This window comes from Phascolarctos cinereus, unplaced genomic scaffold (assembly GCF_003287225.1).
Source record: "Phascolarctos cinereus isolate Bilbo 61053 unplaced genomic scaffold, phaCin_HiC Scaffold_726;HRSCAF=1367, whole genome shotgun sequence".
NCBI lineage: Eukaryota > Metazoa > Chordata > Mammalia > Diprotodontia > Phascolarctidae > Phascolarctos > Phascolarctos cinereus.
Genome location: NW_027556098.1, coordinates 229,887,153 through 229,901,312, shown reverse-complemented (window position 1 = coordinate 229,901,312; position 14,160 = coordinate 229,887,153).

Here is a 14,160-nt window from a genome sequence, read left to right as displayed (position 1 = left end):
TAGCCTAAACTAGACCTTCTCCTCAAACACACAATGTTTCTCTGCTTTCCAGCTGAGAGGGCATCATGTCCCTTGCAGGAGGTATCATCTGGTATTTTGAAATCCATTCAGAACCTTCACTTCAACAAGGAAAATGTCCCATCTTGTGGTGGTTGCTGTATATTACAGTCGGAGCATGGAAGCTATAATATGCCCCACCACTGCAAATATGTAGTCTTGGTAGAGGGGCTCAGGGTGCCACCTGATACACAGACAACAAAGCACTGAATAGACACTAAATAAGATGTCTTTTTCAATCTCTGAATGTGATGTGAGAACCTTACATTTAGTAAGCACAACATCACCTTTTTCAGGATGTATTAAATGCCTAAAGGATATATTAAATGACAAAGGTTGATTACTAACTGCACCATGCTTTCAGCTGAGCCCAGTTTTTAAAAATTGCTCAGAAAGGAAATCCTGTCTATTACTCAGAGTGCACGGGACTTTTTTTTTTACTGTACATACAAAATACAACATTGGCTTTTGAAGTTTCTTCTATGTAGATAGTAACTACTTGAGTCCTTAGAGTCATCTGGAAGATGACTCTTAGAAATGACATCTTAGAAATTGAACACATGGTTTTCTGATAACCTAGGAAGCACACTCACAGACTTAGATTTTTATCCACTCTTTTTAAAAATTTATCAACAGAACATAGACATAGCTTGATTAGATAGATAAAACACTGAACTAAGAACATAAATTAGATAGACAGAACATAGATTAGGATGGGCCTAAGGCATTATTTAATCCATGCCTGCCATTTTCCAGAAAAGGAAACTAAGGTCCAGAGAGAAGTAAATGTCTTCTCTAAGATCACAGTGAGTTCATAGTGGAATTGTGCCCAGAATCAAGGTCTGCTGATTGTTTTTTTCACCATACCATATGACCTTCTATTCTATTAAGAGTACACAATGCTTCAGAAAATAGACTATGATTTTTTCATCTTTTTAGCTTTCCCTATGTCCATCAGAGTGTCTTATATATATTAGGTGCTTAATAAATGTTTCTGAATCAAATCATGATATCACTCTGCTATTGGATCTTGGCTCTATTACTTTTTGCCCACATAACCTTGAGCAAGATACTTAATACTTCTGGACTTCAACTGCCTCATCTGTAAAATGAAGGCTTTGGATTGATGAGCAATTAACACTCTCAATTGCTTGACAATGGGGAGAAGATGCCAAAAAGAGGGGCTATAGAATGCCAAAAGCCAACCTTGCCTAGGACAAGTCCTGCTGCTTTGCTTTGGTTTGGAAAAAGATATGCTACCATCATAACATGGGCAACCAGATCTCTTCAGTGACGAACAAGATCACACAAGAAAGTGTGTCATAATGGAAAAAGCTTAGATCTGGAATCAGAGGAACTGGATTTAAGTTTCAATTGTCTTGATCTTGAATGTATGATCTTGAATAAACTCAGTTTATCTATAAAAATAAGATAAGATAATGATAAGATTATAGACCTTGATCTAAAAGGGAACTCAGATGCTATCTAATCATTCTGTAGATGAGCAAACTGAAAGCCAGAGAGATTAAGTGATTTGTCTAGGGTCCCAAAGCAATTGAGTATGAGACAGAATTAGAACCGTGGTCATTTGATTCAAGAACCAGTGGTCCTTCTAACTCACTACGTGGGAGTGTTATGAGGATCAAAGGAGATATGCTTTGAAAAATAAAGTATGGGATATGTGTGTGTACATTTATCTCTGGTGAAGCAAATGGAATATCTGAGGAAAATATCAGCATATAATTTTTATTCTAAAAAATTTAAATCTGATATTACAAGTATCCTACTCTCTTGCTGTATTTGTTTTTCATTTTGAAAGAGTTTCGAATATTTAAAGGGTTGGGAATATAATTCTTATATAAATGCCATTTCCTTTTTACATTTTCAGTAGTATTTGCTTTGCCAATCTAGTTTAAAAAAATCATGTTTTACATTTGGTTAAATCAATAGTAAAAGTATTGGGACAAGTAAAGATATGAAAAGTCTATGTTTTTGTGTTCTTTTCCTTTTGTGTTCTAATCTTTCACTTGAAAGATTAATTTTTTTCCTTTGATTAGGCATCTGTATAAAATTGATTAATGTCATAATAGTACAAGACCTTAACAACAGAAAAAGAAAGATTATGTTCTTGCTCTATTCCACAACTCCATTCCCATCTCCCTCCACTCCCCCTTTAAGAGTATATCATTTTCTCACTATAGCCGTGGTCTAAACATTGCTTAAATATTGAAACTTTCCTTCAGTACCCAAAGCTGCATTTATCAAGAAGTATTGAGCAAATATCCACCAAAGATATAATATTAGTAGATGGTCCTGTGTTAATATTTCTGGTCTTAATCTAACAGTTTATTTACCTGAAGCTCCTGGGGGTATATACAGTGCCTGTCTCATAGTCCACACTTAATAAATGTTTATGGTTGGATTAATTAATTAATTATAAAGTCTGACAATCTGGAAATCACAGAAGTCTGCACACGTGAAGAGTTTTCTCATGCTACAGTTTTCAGGAATGGAAATCATAGGTGGTCTCCAGTGGCATACCCTAGGGATCTATGCTAGGTCCTATAGTACTTAACTTTATTATCAATGGCTTGGATAGAGACATAGATGATATACCTAATTAGATTTATGAATGGCACAGAACTCTGAGAGACAGCTAAAATACTGGATAATCTAATCAGAATCCAAAACTATCTTCAAAGACTAGAGCATTAGGCTAAATCAAATAAGACAACATTTAATAAGGATAAATGTAAAACCTCACACTTGAGTTCAAAAGACAAAGCTCCTGCCTTTTCTCCACCATCTTGGCTCCACCTTTCTGACAAATCCCTTCATAATATAAACTAACCATATCTCCCTAGACTGATTTTACTTAATTGCCCTTGTGTACTCTTATATTCTATCCAGGGCTGACCTACTTTCTGTTCACTGAACCTGACTTTCCAGCGGCCAGCTCCAAGATCACTGTCCCATGTGCTTGGAATTCTCTCCCTTCTCTGCTCTTTCTCTCGAAATCCTCAGATCTATTCAAAGATCCATTCAAAGATCCATTCATTTGCCACCTTCTACATGATTACTTTCTTGAGCCCCTAAATCATTAATACCCTGTCAACTCTTCAAATTACGTAATATCTGCTTTATATATGTTACCTATTTATTTATCTATATCTATGTATATGGATTTTATATATTGTTTCCCCTCAAGAGAATGTTATCCATTTCAGACAATTTTTTCTTTGTTTTCCCAATTTTTCAATGTTTCCATTTTTGTCAATTATGCAAGGTGCCTTGTACACCGTAGGTGCTCAATAAATACTCAGTGAAAAATTTATTGAAGGGCAGTTTGGCTAGAATGAAAAAATATGGGGATTTTACTGAACTACAACCTCAAGTTAGGTTACTAATGTGATACGACAGATGAAAAAAAAAGCTAATGTGCTCTTATACATCATTAGAAGAGCACAGATAGCATAAAGGCACATTGGCCACTATGAGGGTGGTAATAGTTCCAATATACTCTATTCTAGTAAGACTACAAATGGAATATTACATTCAGTTTGGGTACCACATTTTTGGAAGGATATGAATAAACTAGAGAGTATCCCAAGGAGGAAAAGCAGAATTGTTGAAGGAACTGGAAATGTTTAGCCAGGTGAAGAAAAGGCTTAAGATGATGGCTGTCTTCCAGTATATGAAGATGTGGAAGAAGAATTAGATCATTCTGCTTGATCCCAGAGAACAGAAGCAGGAACACTATGTGGAGACTGGGAAGAGGCATATTTGAGCTTGATGAAAGGGAAACGTTGCTAAAAATTAGAGTAATCCCAAAGTGGAATGGGCTGCCTTTGGTGGCAGTGGGTTTAGCTGCTCCCTGGAGGCTTTCAAGGCTGGTTAAGCAGTTGTTAGGCATATTATGGAAAAGACTGTTACTCAGATACAGGCTAAACTAACTAGCCTTTAAGATCCCTTCCAACTCTGTGATTTTGTAGTATATGAACTTATTTTATTAGCTATAAGGATGTTTAAATGTAAGATAAAGTATCCCTATAATCTCAGGCAAAACTGAAGAAATTTCAGAGGTTCATAATCCAAAAATATATATGCTTCTGATTATAGACAATCCTAGAACCATAGGCAGAAGGGCCTCCATCACCTAACACAATGCAGAATTTTTTATTAAATGTGTAGCCACAGCACACTTAAAAGAATAGGATGCTGAATCTTACCTTGTAAGTCTCATGCTTACAATTCTTTGTCATAAGTCTACTTCAGCTGAGAGACTCTGTGATATAGGGGAACACGTACGTCAAATGTGGTAGCTGAAAGCAAGGAGCTTTCATTTAGAAACCAAAAAAGGGACTATGGGAAGCATTTGTTTGTTAGACCCTAGGATGTTTTAAGCACATACCTAATGCTTTTTACACATGCTGAATAACCAGGCTAATTAAAAAGCCCATACAGCTCTTGTTAAAATCTGTTCAAATTTTTTGGAGCACCTGTTATAACAGAATGCCCACAGACTTGATAGTTTAGAGCCAAGACACCTGCTACCTTATGTCTCACAGTATGTTCAGTTTTAATACTGTTAGCAAAAAAAATAAAATAAACACTTTTTGACATTTAGCAATCTTATACAAATGATATGAGATAAATCAGGAAGAAGTGATAGTTTAACCCTTTCTTTAACTACTTAGTGCCACACCCATTTATTTCTGGGGAAGAAAAAGCTATACAATGTTTTGCCATGGGTTTTCTTCATCATTCTCTTGATGATGCCATAATTATGCAGGGTATGATGCAGAATTTAGGTCTTAGGAAGAGAATATGTGTGTGTTCTAGGGCTTGGACACAAGTTTCCTGTGGGCTCTTTTATATTTGTCCATTTTAATGATAAATTCTTATCCTTGTAGTAACATATAAGTAGTATGTTTTGGGTAAATGACATTACCATTTTACCTTTATTGTTTTGTATGCTAAATCCTGTATATAATTGCCTTATGGTTACCCTAAAATTTTTTTAAAATATATTTCTTGTGGAAGCAAACAAATTACATGACTTTTCAACCAGTTAGTTACTACAGTTTCATGAAGGAATATTCTAAGGCTTATGCATATTTAGCATTCAATTTTCCCAGTTTTTGAGCACACTATTTAATACATTTGAAAGAGTTACATAAATTTCTACAATGGCCACCATTTTATAAATAGCCATTTTAGGTATTATTCTCTGGGAAACAACAGCTAAAATCACTAGCATTTCCACGAAAATGTGATTTTCAGTGAAACCATGTTGCAAGGGTCAGGTAGTTCCATAGCAACAACATTCTAAATGAAACACACTCCTGGGCAACCAAAATTTGGACAATAAAAGCTTAAGATTAATCTTTATAGAGAACTGAGAACATAATAGGGTTGTCCTGGGCCATGCAATAGTTTGGATACTCTAATAGAGTTAAGATGTAGTGACCTGACACACCAAGTCTTCAAAGGTCTATGTGAATGAATGTCAAGAGCCAGGGGAAAGGTGGGGGCGGAGGGAAGGGGCGGAGAGATGGACACTAGAGAACAAGAAGAATTGATTCTAGCAACATCCTGGAAGGAAGACGGGAAAAAGGACTGGCATTTTTCTCCCCAGGAATATGCTAATCTCTAATTTAAGGTCTAATTAGTCACGTCATCTTTCAAATGAGATTGGACATTTTGTCTCCAAAAACAAACAAGTCAAAGTATCACCTACAACTGAGAAGAGCATATTATGTCTTCCCTGAAGAACAAAGCAATAAAAAAGCATTCGTTTTAATTTAGTATAGGTATAGAGGGAAATTGATTAATGCTGCAGTCTGGGGATGAAGGAACCTCTGAATACCCTTTATTCAAAAGACTGGAGGAAAAGGACCATCAATTGTACAGTTACTTTAAACTTGGAGAAGTTGAACTAAATATTTGAAACACCTCAAATTTTTTCCTCATTTATCTTACATTCCAGAAACCCTAAGGTGTAGACATTAACTGATATCTCTTTGTTGTGTAGGTTTGCTACCGATAAGGGCAGAGTCCTTAAGAATGAACTGTTTGCATAGTGATTATCCTCTTTCTGTAATATTTACCAAGTAAAGAACAAAGATTCAAATAGAGGACCAAGTGTGAGCTAAGCAGCTATTCATTCACTGCATCTATTTGGTGCTACAAATATCATCTCATTTGAGCCTTACAACAACCCTGCAAGGTAGGCATTATTATTATCCTCATTTTGTAGTTGAGAAAACTGAGGCAAACAAAGTTTAGATGACTTACGCAGGGTCACATAGCTAGGAAGTGTTGTGGCTGAATTTAGGTCTTGCTCACTGTAGAGACTCCAGGCCCAGCTCATTATCCATTGTGCCACTTAGCTGCCTATGATCATATTATCCATACTACTCCTTGGTTATTTCAAAATCAGTCCTTAACAATAATAATCACAACTTAATATCCAATCGTCTAAATATGAATAACAGTTGTGTACATACCTATAAAAATAGGATGTATGTTGACCAATTTTAAAAGAAACAAATCAGAAATGTTCTTGACTTTACATACAAAGAAAACATACATATATGTGAAGAGCCAAAGGGATATACATATATGTGTGTGTGTGTGTGCACGCGCACGCGCGCACAATATTTATAGAATAGCTATCTAGATATTGTATATATCATATATAATGTATCTATATTATGTATATGCAATATACGTAAATATACACCTATATCTATATATATATATATATAGTATATGTATATGAATGTATGTATAGCTTAACATCAGGCCTCCCTGCTCTGCCCTGACTAGAATACACCAATGGAATGCTGAGCTTTCATAGAAGCCAGTTTCTGGGAAACATTTGGCTCACAAAGAAAGGATTTAGTACTTTGATACGATGCTGCAAACCCTGAATGTCCCCTCAGTCCTTCCTTGCCTTCCTTCCTCATCACCCCACCTCCCCACAGTGGTAAGGGACATTTTATAAGGAGAGACGCTTTCTGACTCACCCTTCCTTTGTGTTTCTGGAAGTCTGGCATGAAGCTCTCCCTCCCTGGCCTTGCCGAGCAGCGCTGATTGGCAGCTAAAGCAGGGGCTTGGCTAGGTGAGCTGGTCTCCTGCTGCCTCTTCTGTTTTGTGTTTCTTCCCTGAGCATATTCCCTGTGCCCACCCTGGAAACAACCTTGTGACTTCTAGAGTTTAGAGTCCCTCAGTCAAAGCTGACTAACAGTATGAATTTCTGCATCAGAAAAGCTGAGTCTAGTCTCTGGCCTGGTTTGACAGAAGACATGGCCACTGAGTTAAACAGTGCAGAGCCAAGTCAAAGGTGAAATGCCAATAATGGCACAAAATGCCACATGTCCTGATGTTTCAGTCCCAAACTATTTGGAAAGCACAATTATAGTTTTAAGTTACTGCTTCTTATTTAAGCTTCCTATCAAAAATATGCTCTTATCTTTTGTGGTTAGCATTTCTTTTGTAGAGAGAGAAAATAATTGTGTCCTGTACCTTATCTTGTACAATGAGTACTATCATATTTCCTCCCTTTTTAGGGAGACTCCAGACATGACCCCAAACTAAGATTTTAATCATCTTCCCCAGAGCTAAGTGGTAGATACCTAAAAAGCCAGAGAATTCAAGAAAAAAAAACATAACACCTCTCTTTTAAGGGCCAAGTTCCTCCCAGAACTGAACCTAGTCTTCACATGTGCGGGCTGAGAGCTGAGAAAGGTCTATACAGAAGATACAGAGGGAAAGTCCCCTAGTATCCACATAGCAGCACTGTTTGTTATTGTTACACATATTTTCCTAACCTGTTTGGAAATATTCTTGGCAAAAAAAATGTTGTTATCAGTGCATAGCTAAATAAATAGAAAAGCAACATTAAACTCATATACACTGATATAAAATCATAATTAAACATAAGAAGGTATAATTGTAAAACAAGAGTATGCAAAATTTATGCTAAGTAAAAGTTACCACCTCTCTCATTCATGGATTCTACAATTATAATGTATCTTCATAATAGCCAGTCTGTATGCAGTTTGTCTGAAATAGATCCTTATACTTAAAGTCAGAGCAAGCATAAGGAAGGAGGAGGAGGAAAAAGGAGAAGAGAAAGGAGAAGGGGGAAGAGGAAGGGAAAAGGCAAGAGGAGGAAAAGGAGAAGAAAGAGGAGGAAGAAGAAGGAGGACAAGGAAAAAGGAGGACAAGGAGGAGAGAGAGAGAAAGGAGATGAGAAGAGAGAGAGAGAGAGAGAGAAAGAGAGAGAGAGAGAGAGGGAGGATAGGGTGAAGAGGAAAAGGAGGAAGAAAAAGGGAGGAGCCTGAACTGGCTCCTAGATCCTCCAGATTTAGGTCCTTTAGACCAGGCAGTCAATAAGCATTATTAAGCATCACTGTGCACCAGGCACTATGTTAAGTACTAAGAATACTAGATGGCACAAGGGGATAGTCACTGGATGTAGACTCAGGAAGACCTGAGTTCAAATTTGGCCTCAGATACTTACTAGTTGTATGATCCTGGAAAGTCACTTAACTGCTTAGTTTCCTCATCTATAAAATAGGGCACCTATTTCCCACAGTTGTTGAGAAGGTAAGATAAGGTAATATTTGTAAAGCACTTTGAAAATCTCAAGCACTAGATAAATGCTAGCTAATGCTATTACCTGCCTTCAAGGAGTTCACATTCTAATGGGGAAGACAACACACAACACGTACAAGATATACACAATACAAATGAGAAGTCACCTCAGAAGGAAGGATCTAGCCTTGGCAGTAAGAGGGACCAGGAATGGCCTCTTGAAGAAGGTAGGATTTGAGTTGAGTTGCAAAGGAAGCCTGGAAAACCAAGTAGCAGCAGAGATAACAATGGAGAGCAAAGGCACAGAGTCAGGAGACAGAATGTCCTGTTTGAGGAATAGCAATGAGGCTAGTCTAGCTGGATCCTAGAATACATGGAGGTAAATAAAGTATAAGACCAAAAAGGGAGGAAGACTGTGACAAGCTTTAAAAGCCAAACAGAACATTTTGTATTTCCTATTTGCTCCTGGAGGTAATAGAGAGCCACTGAAGTTTATTGAGTAGGGAAGGAGAAAGACATAGTCAGACCTGTACTTTAGGGAAATTATTCCAGCATGCTGAGCAGAGGATGGATTGGAGTGGGAAAACAAAAGGAACAACCAGAAAGCTAACTGCATTAGTCCGGGTATGGAGAAATGAGGGTCAGTACCAGGACTGTAAATGAGTGAGTACATACAAAAAAGATGTTGTGACAGTAGAAACGATGAGACTTGGGAATAGATTGGATATACAGAGTAAGTTTTAGACAGCTGTCCAAAATGACCTGAAGTTGTCAGCCTAAATGACTGGGAGAATGCTGGTTCAAAAATAATAGAGAAGGCTCAGATTCTTAAAATCTAGCCAAAGGCTCAGATTCTTACAATCTAGCCACTTCTCAGATTCTTATAATCTAGCCAATAGCTCATTAATATTCAGACTCCTTAAGAGTCTGCCCAGTATGACTGATGTCCTAATAAACCTTGTCTTTGGCTGGAAAAAAATAATACACAAGTTTGGAAGAGGAGAAAATTTGGGGAGGAAAATTAATGTGTTCTGTTTTGAATATGTTGAGTTTGAGATATCTCCAGGACATCCAAACCAAGCTAGAGATCACAAAGAGAAATAGTATAAAAGGAGAAGAACATTAAGGACAGATCCATGGGGCACAGCCATGGTTAGTGGGCAGGACGTCAAAGAAGATCAAGCAAAGAAGAGTGAAAGGGGATGGTCAGACAGTGTCATGAAAACCCAAAGAGGAGAAAATATCCAGGAGAAAAAGATGATCAACAGTGTCAAAGACTATAGAAGGATGAGGACTGAGAAAACTTGGCAATTAATATATCACTAATGACTTTGGACAGAGCAATTTCAGTTGAATGATGAGTACAGAAGCCTGATTTCAGAAGGCTTAGAATTGAGAGAATGGAGGCAATGAAGGTATGCAGAGTTCTCAAGGAATTTAGCCAAGAAGGAAAGGAGACATAAAGGATAATACATGGCAGGGAAGGAAAGATCAAGGGAGGATTTTTTTTAAGGATAGAGGAAATAGTGGGGTTTTTTTAGATGGTAGGGAAGAAGTTAGTAGATAGATATTGAAGATTAGAGACTAGGGACAATGCAGGTGACAATCTTCTGGAGAAGACAGGATTGGATAGGATCACTTTGTGCATGTAGAAACGTTTGCCTTAGCAAGAAGAACCAACTCTTAATGTGAGACAGGGATGAGGAAAATAGTAGGGGAAGTCGTTTGAATGATATGAGATGAGGAAGTGGGGGGAAAGGAGATCTTGGTGAATGGTTTCAATATTTTCAGTGAAGCATGAGGTAAAGTCCTTAGCAGAGAGAGTGGGGAGATGGGATGCTATAGAAGGCTCAAAAAGGGATGAAAAGGTTTGGTAAGAGAGTGAACTGATTACAGAGATGTAAAAGGATTGTTTTACTGCAGTGATGGCCCAGTTGAGGTTACTTAACATAAATGTGTAGTGGACCATCACATTAGTTTCATGACTTTCTCCAGCTTCTTCAGTATTAGATAAATAGGAGTAAAAGTGGGAGATAGTGGGAGTAATCCAGAGCTAAAGCTTGCCAAGGCATGATTGGCAACTGGATATGGGATAAAGGAATTTAAATGGGAAGAATAATGTAAAGTTGAACTAGTTCAACAAGGGGTCAAGACAGGAAAAGGAAGACAGTATAGTCAGTAGTGGAAGGGTTGTAGAGTTGGGGGAAAAATTGAGGGAGGAGGTTACAGTGAAAAGGATTAGGGATTGTAAAGACGGAATAATAAAAGATTATGACCAGGTTTATCAACATTATCCTAGAAACTAGAATCCAGAACACTAGGCCTTCGGACCTCCACCCCCACCCACCTGCTTCTTAGTACTATACGATGCTTCTCAGAAACTTTTAAGGTAATCATACCCAAATGACTCAAAATAGTCTGAAAATTCAGGTAGAATAGTTGCTATTGATTTGTTGTTGGGTTGTTTTTTGTTGTTGTTTTGTTTTGTTTTTTCTATAAGAAGACCTGGCGTAGTTCAAGTCATGTAAAAAGCTTACTATAGGGCAATCTTGAAGAGGTACTGGGAAGGCACCACCCCCACCTGCTGGCCTTAGTCTGAAATGTTTCTAAGAGGTTCCATGAGAATGGAGGAGGCTAAGATACAGATAACCCTTGGAAAACATAAGACATTGACTGTAATTCTCATTAAGTTTTAAGTGACTATTATCAGATAATTGTTTAAGAGCTGGTTTTTAGCGGGGAGGAGGAAACAAGAATGAAAGTATTCTTCACCAGTTTTACAGAGGACTCGCATGTTGGGCAAGATGATTAGTGAGGATATGAATTCCACAGAAGTATCTGCAAATATGGGTCAGCTACATGGCACAATGGATACAGCACTAAGCCTGGAGTCAGGAAGATTCATTTTTGTGAGTTCAAATCTGGAGTTGTGTGACCTTGGACAAGTCACTCAACCCTGTTTGCCTCATCTGTAAAATGAGCTGGAGAAGGAAATGGCAAACTACTCCAGTATCTTTGTCAAGAAAACCCTAAATGGGATCACAGAGTCAGACACAATTAAAATGACTTAACAAAACTGCAGGTATAAAGAGGCATGGCAGCTTTATACATCATCAGTTCTCAGTGGCTTTGTAACCACCCACATTTCACCTATTTCTCGTCCCAGTCTTCTTCCTGGTTATTCAAGGAATGGACTGTTCTATCTATATCTATCTCCCACTCACATTGGACCTTTTATGTTAAAGCTCTAACAGTCCTCCACTTCTGTCTTTGAGAAGCAGAGGAGTTGGAGCTCCTCTCCACCACTCAGCCTTGGCCCTATTTGACAAGTTTCTCTTCTCCACTACTCCTTACTTCTGCTGCAGTGATCTAACTTTGTGACTATGTATGCACAAACCTGGGAAATGCTTCACAGGGATGGGGTCAAGTTTAACTGTGCACAGAAAGCAGAAGGCATAAACGGGGACTTGTTATGTAATGCACAGTTATGCACATGGGCACCTTAGAAGGAATTATGCCTGAAGTAGGGGGATGGAGAGGGATGGAAGGCTTCTCAGTGCAAATAGCTGTCAGAAAGCCCATGCATTTTTACCACAGGGAAAAAAAAATGAAACCATCCTTTGGCCTGTAAGCCAGAGAAGTATTTGTAAAGAGAATTCCAAGTTAAAGGCAAAACACATATATAACAACAGAAAATGATAGTTAATAGCAGAGGAAGAATTATTAGAAATTTGTAAATGGAGTCATTTACTGTTGTTGTTCAATTGTTTCAGTTGTGTCCAACTCTCTGTGACCCCATTTGGGGTTTTCTTGGCAGAGATACTGGAGTGGTTTGTCATTTCGTTCTTCAGCTCATTTCATAGATGAGCAAACTGAGGCAAACAGGACTAAGTGACTTGTCCAGGGTCACCCAACAATAAATGTCTGAGGCCAGATTTGGAGGTCTTCATGACTCGGGGCATGGTACTCTATCCACTGCATATTTACTAAAGAGATAAACAAATCTCCACACCCAGATAGTCTCCAAAAGGTATCAGGATATTCCAACAGTACAGAAATTGTTATTCACAATGATGACACTGAATCATCTCCCAAAAGTAAACTATGTTTATACTCTTTTTAAGATAATAGCTAAATATGTTGTCCAGCTGGCTAGCTCAGTAAATAGAGTGCTGTGCCTGGAGTCAGGAAGACCTGAATTCAGATCTGGCCTCAGATAGTTACTAGCTATATGACCCTGGACAAGTTAATTAATCTCTGTTGACCTCAGTTTCCTCAACTATAAAATATAAATAATAAGAGCCCCTGCTTCACAGAGTTGTTGTGTAGATTAAATGAGATAATATTTATAAAGTGCTTAGCACAATGGCTGATGCATAGTAGGTGCTTGATAAATGTTTATGTCCTTTCCTCTCCCTTATTCCCCAATTTAAAAAAAATTATTAAAAATTGTTAATTTTTTTTAAAAAAACTATTGGTCCTAAAGGGATTTTTTTATGTTAACAGGGAAAGTCATTTATGTGAAATAGTTGTAGCTGGATAAATGAGACACTACCCCCATGCAATGGTGGATGGGGGTGGAGGGTTGGTGGGAAGGAGGGGTAAAGGACAATAATATGAATATATGTAGAGAAAAGGAGAGAGGAGTTGAGAAGGGGCTGGATGAGAGAGGGAAAGAAACATGACTTTTCCACCTAGCATTTTCTACTTACCATTAAAACCAATTTAGCTAATGGCCTTCTCCTTAGTGCCAGGAAATGTACCCAGAAGAGCAGGCTGGAGTTGGCACAAGGTTCTATTAAAGAAACAAAAAGTCATTCATCGTCTGCTACGTGCAAACCACTGTCCTAGGCACTTGAGGTATAAGTCCATAGCCTACAAGGGCTATGTCCTAGCCCACAAGGGGCTAATAACCTCTGGAGGAAGAAAGATAAGGAGGGGAGAGTATTAACTCTGGCGTGTAATGACTTGAGTACAAAGCCTGCCTGTGTGACCCTAGGTAAATCACTTAACCTCCCTAGGCCTCAGTTTCTTCACCTGTAAAATGAAAATAGTAGCTTGAACTAGATGGTTTCTGAAGTCCCTTCCAATTCTAGATCTATGAACCTATCCTGGGACCTGGGACCTCTATAGAGCTAGGGTAACACAGGATGAGCTAGGAAAAGTGGGGGGCAGGGGCAGAGGAGGATTGGCAATGTCATGGTATCATTAGCTAAATATTATGTATCATGAGCAAAAATCAAACACTCTTTTATGCCTCTTTTTTTTAATTGTTTTTTTCCCTCTGAAAAAATCCCTCTGTTAGTTGATAATCTTCAGATCTGCTGACTTGAAGCAGGGTCATGCATGCTAATGATCCTAGTCTGCTCCAGAATCCATTTGGCCATTAAGACACTGAAAACCATTAAGTGTATTTTTCTTCTCTTTAGTTATTTATTTCAAGCCAAAGAAAATATGCATCAACCTTCATTTGGGTTATTGAAAATACTCTTTCCCATT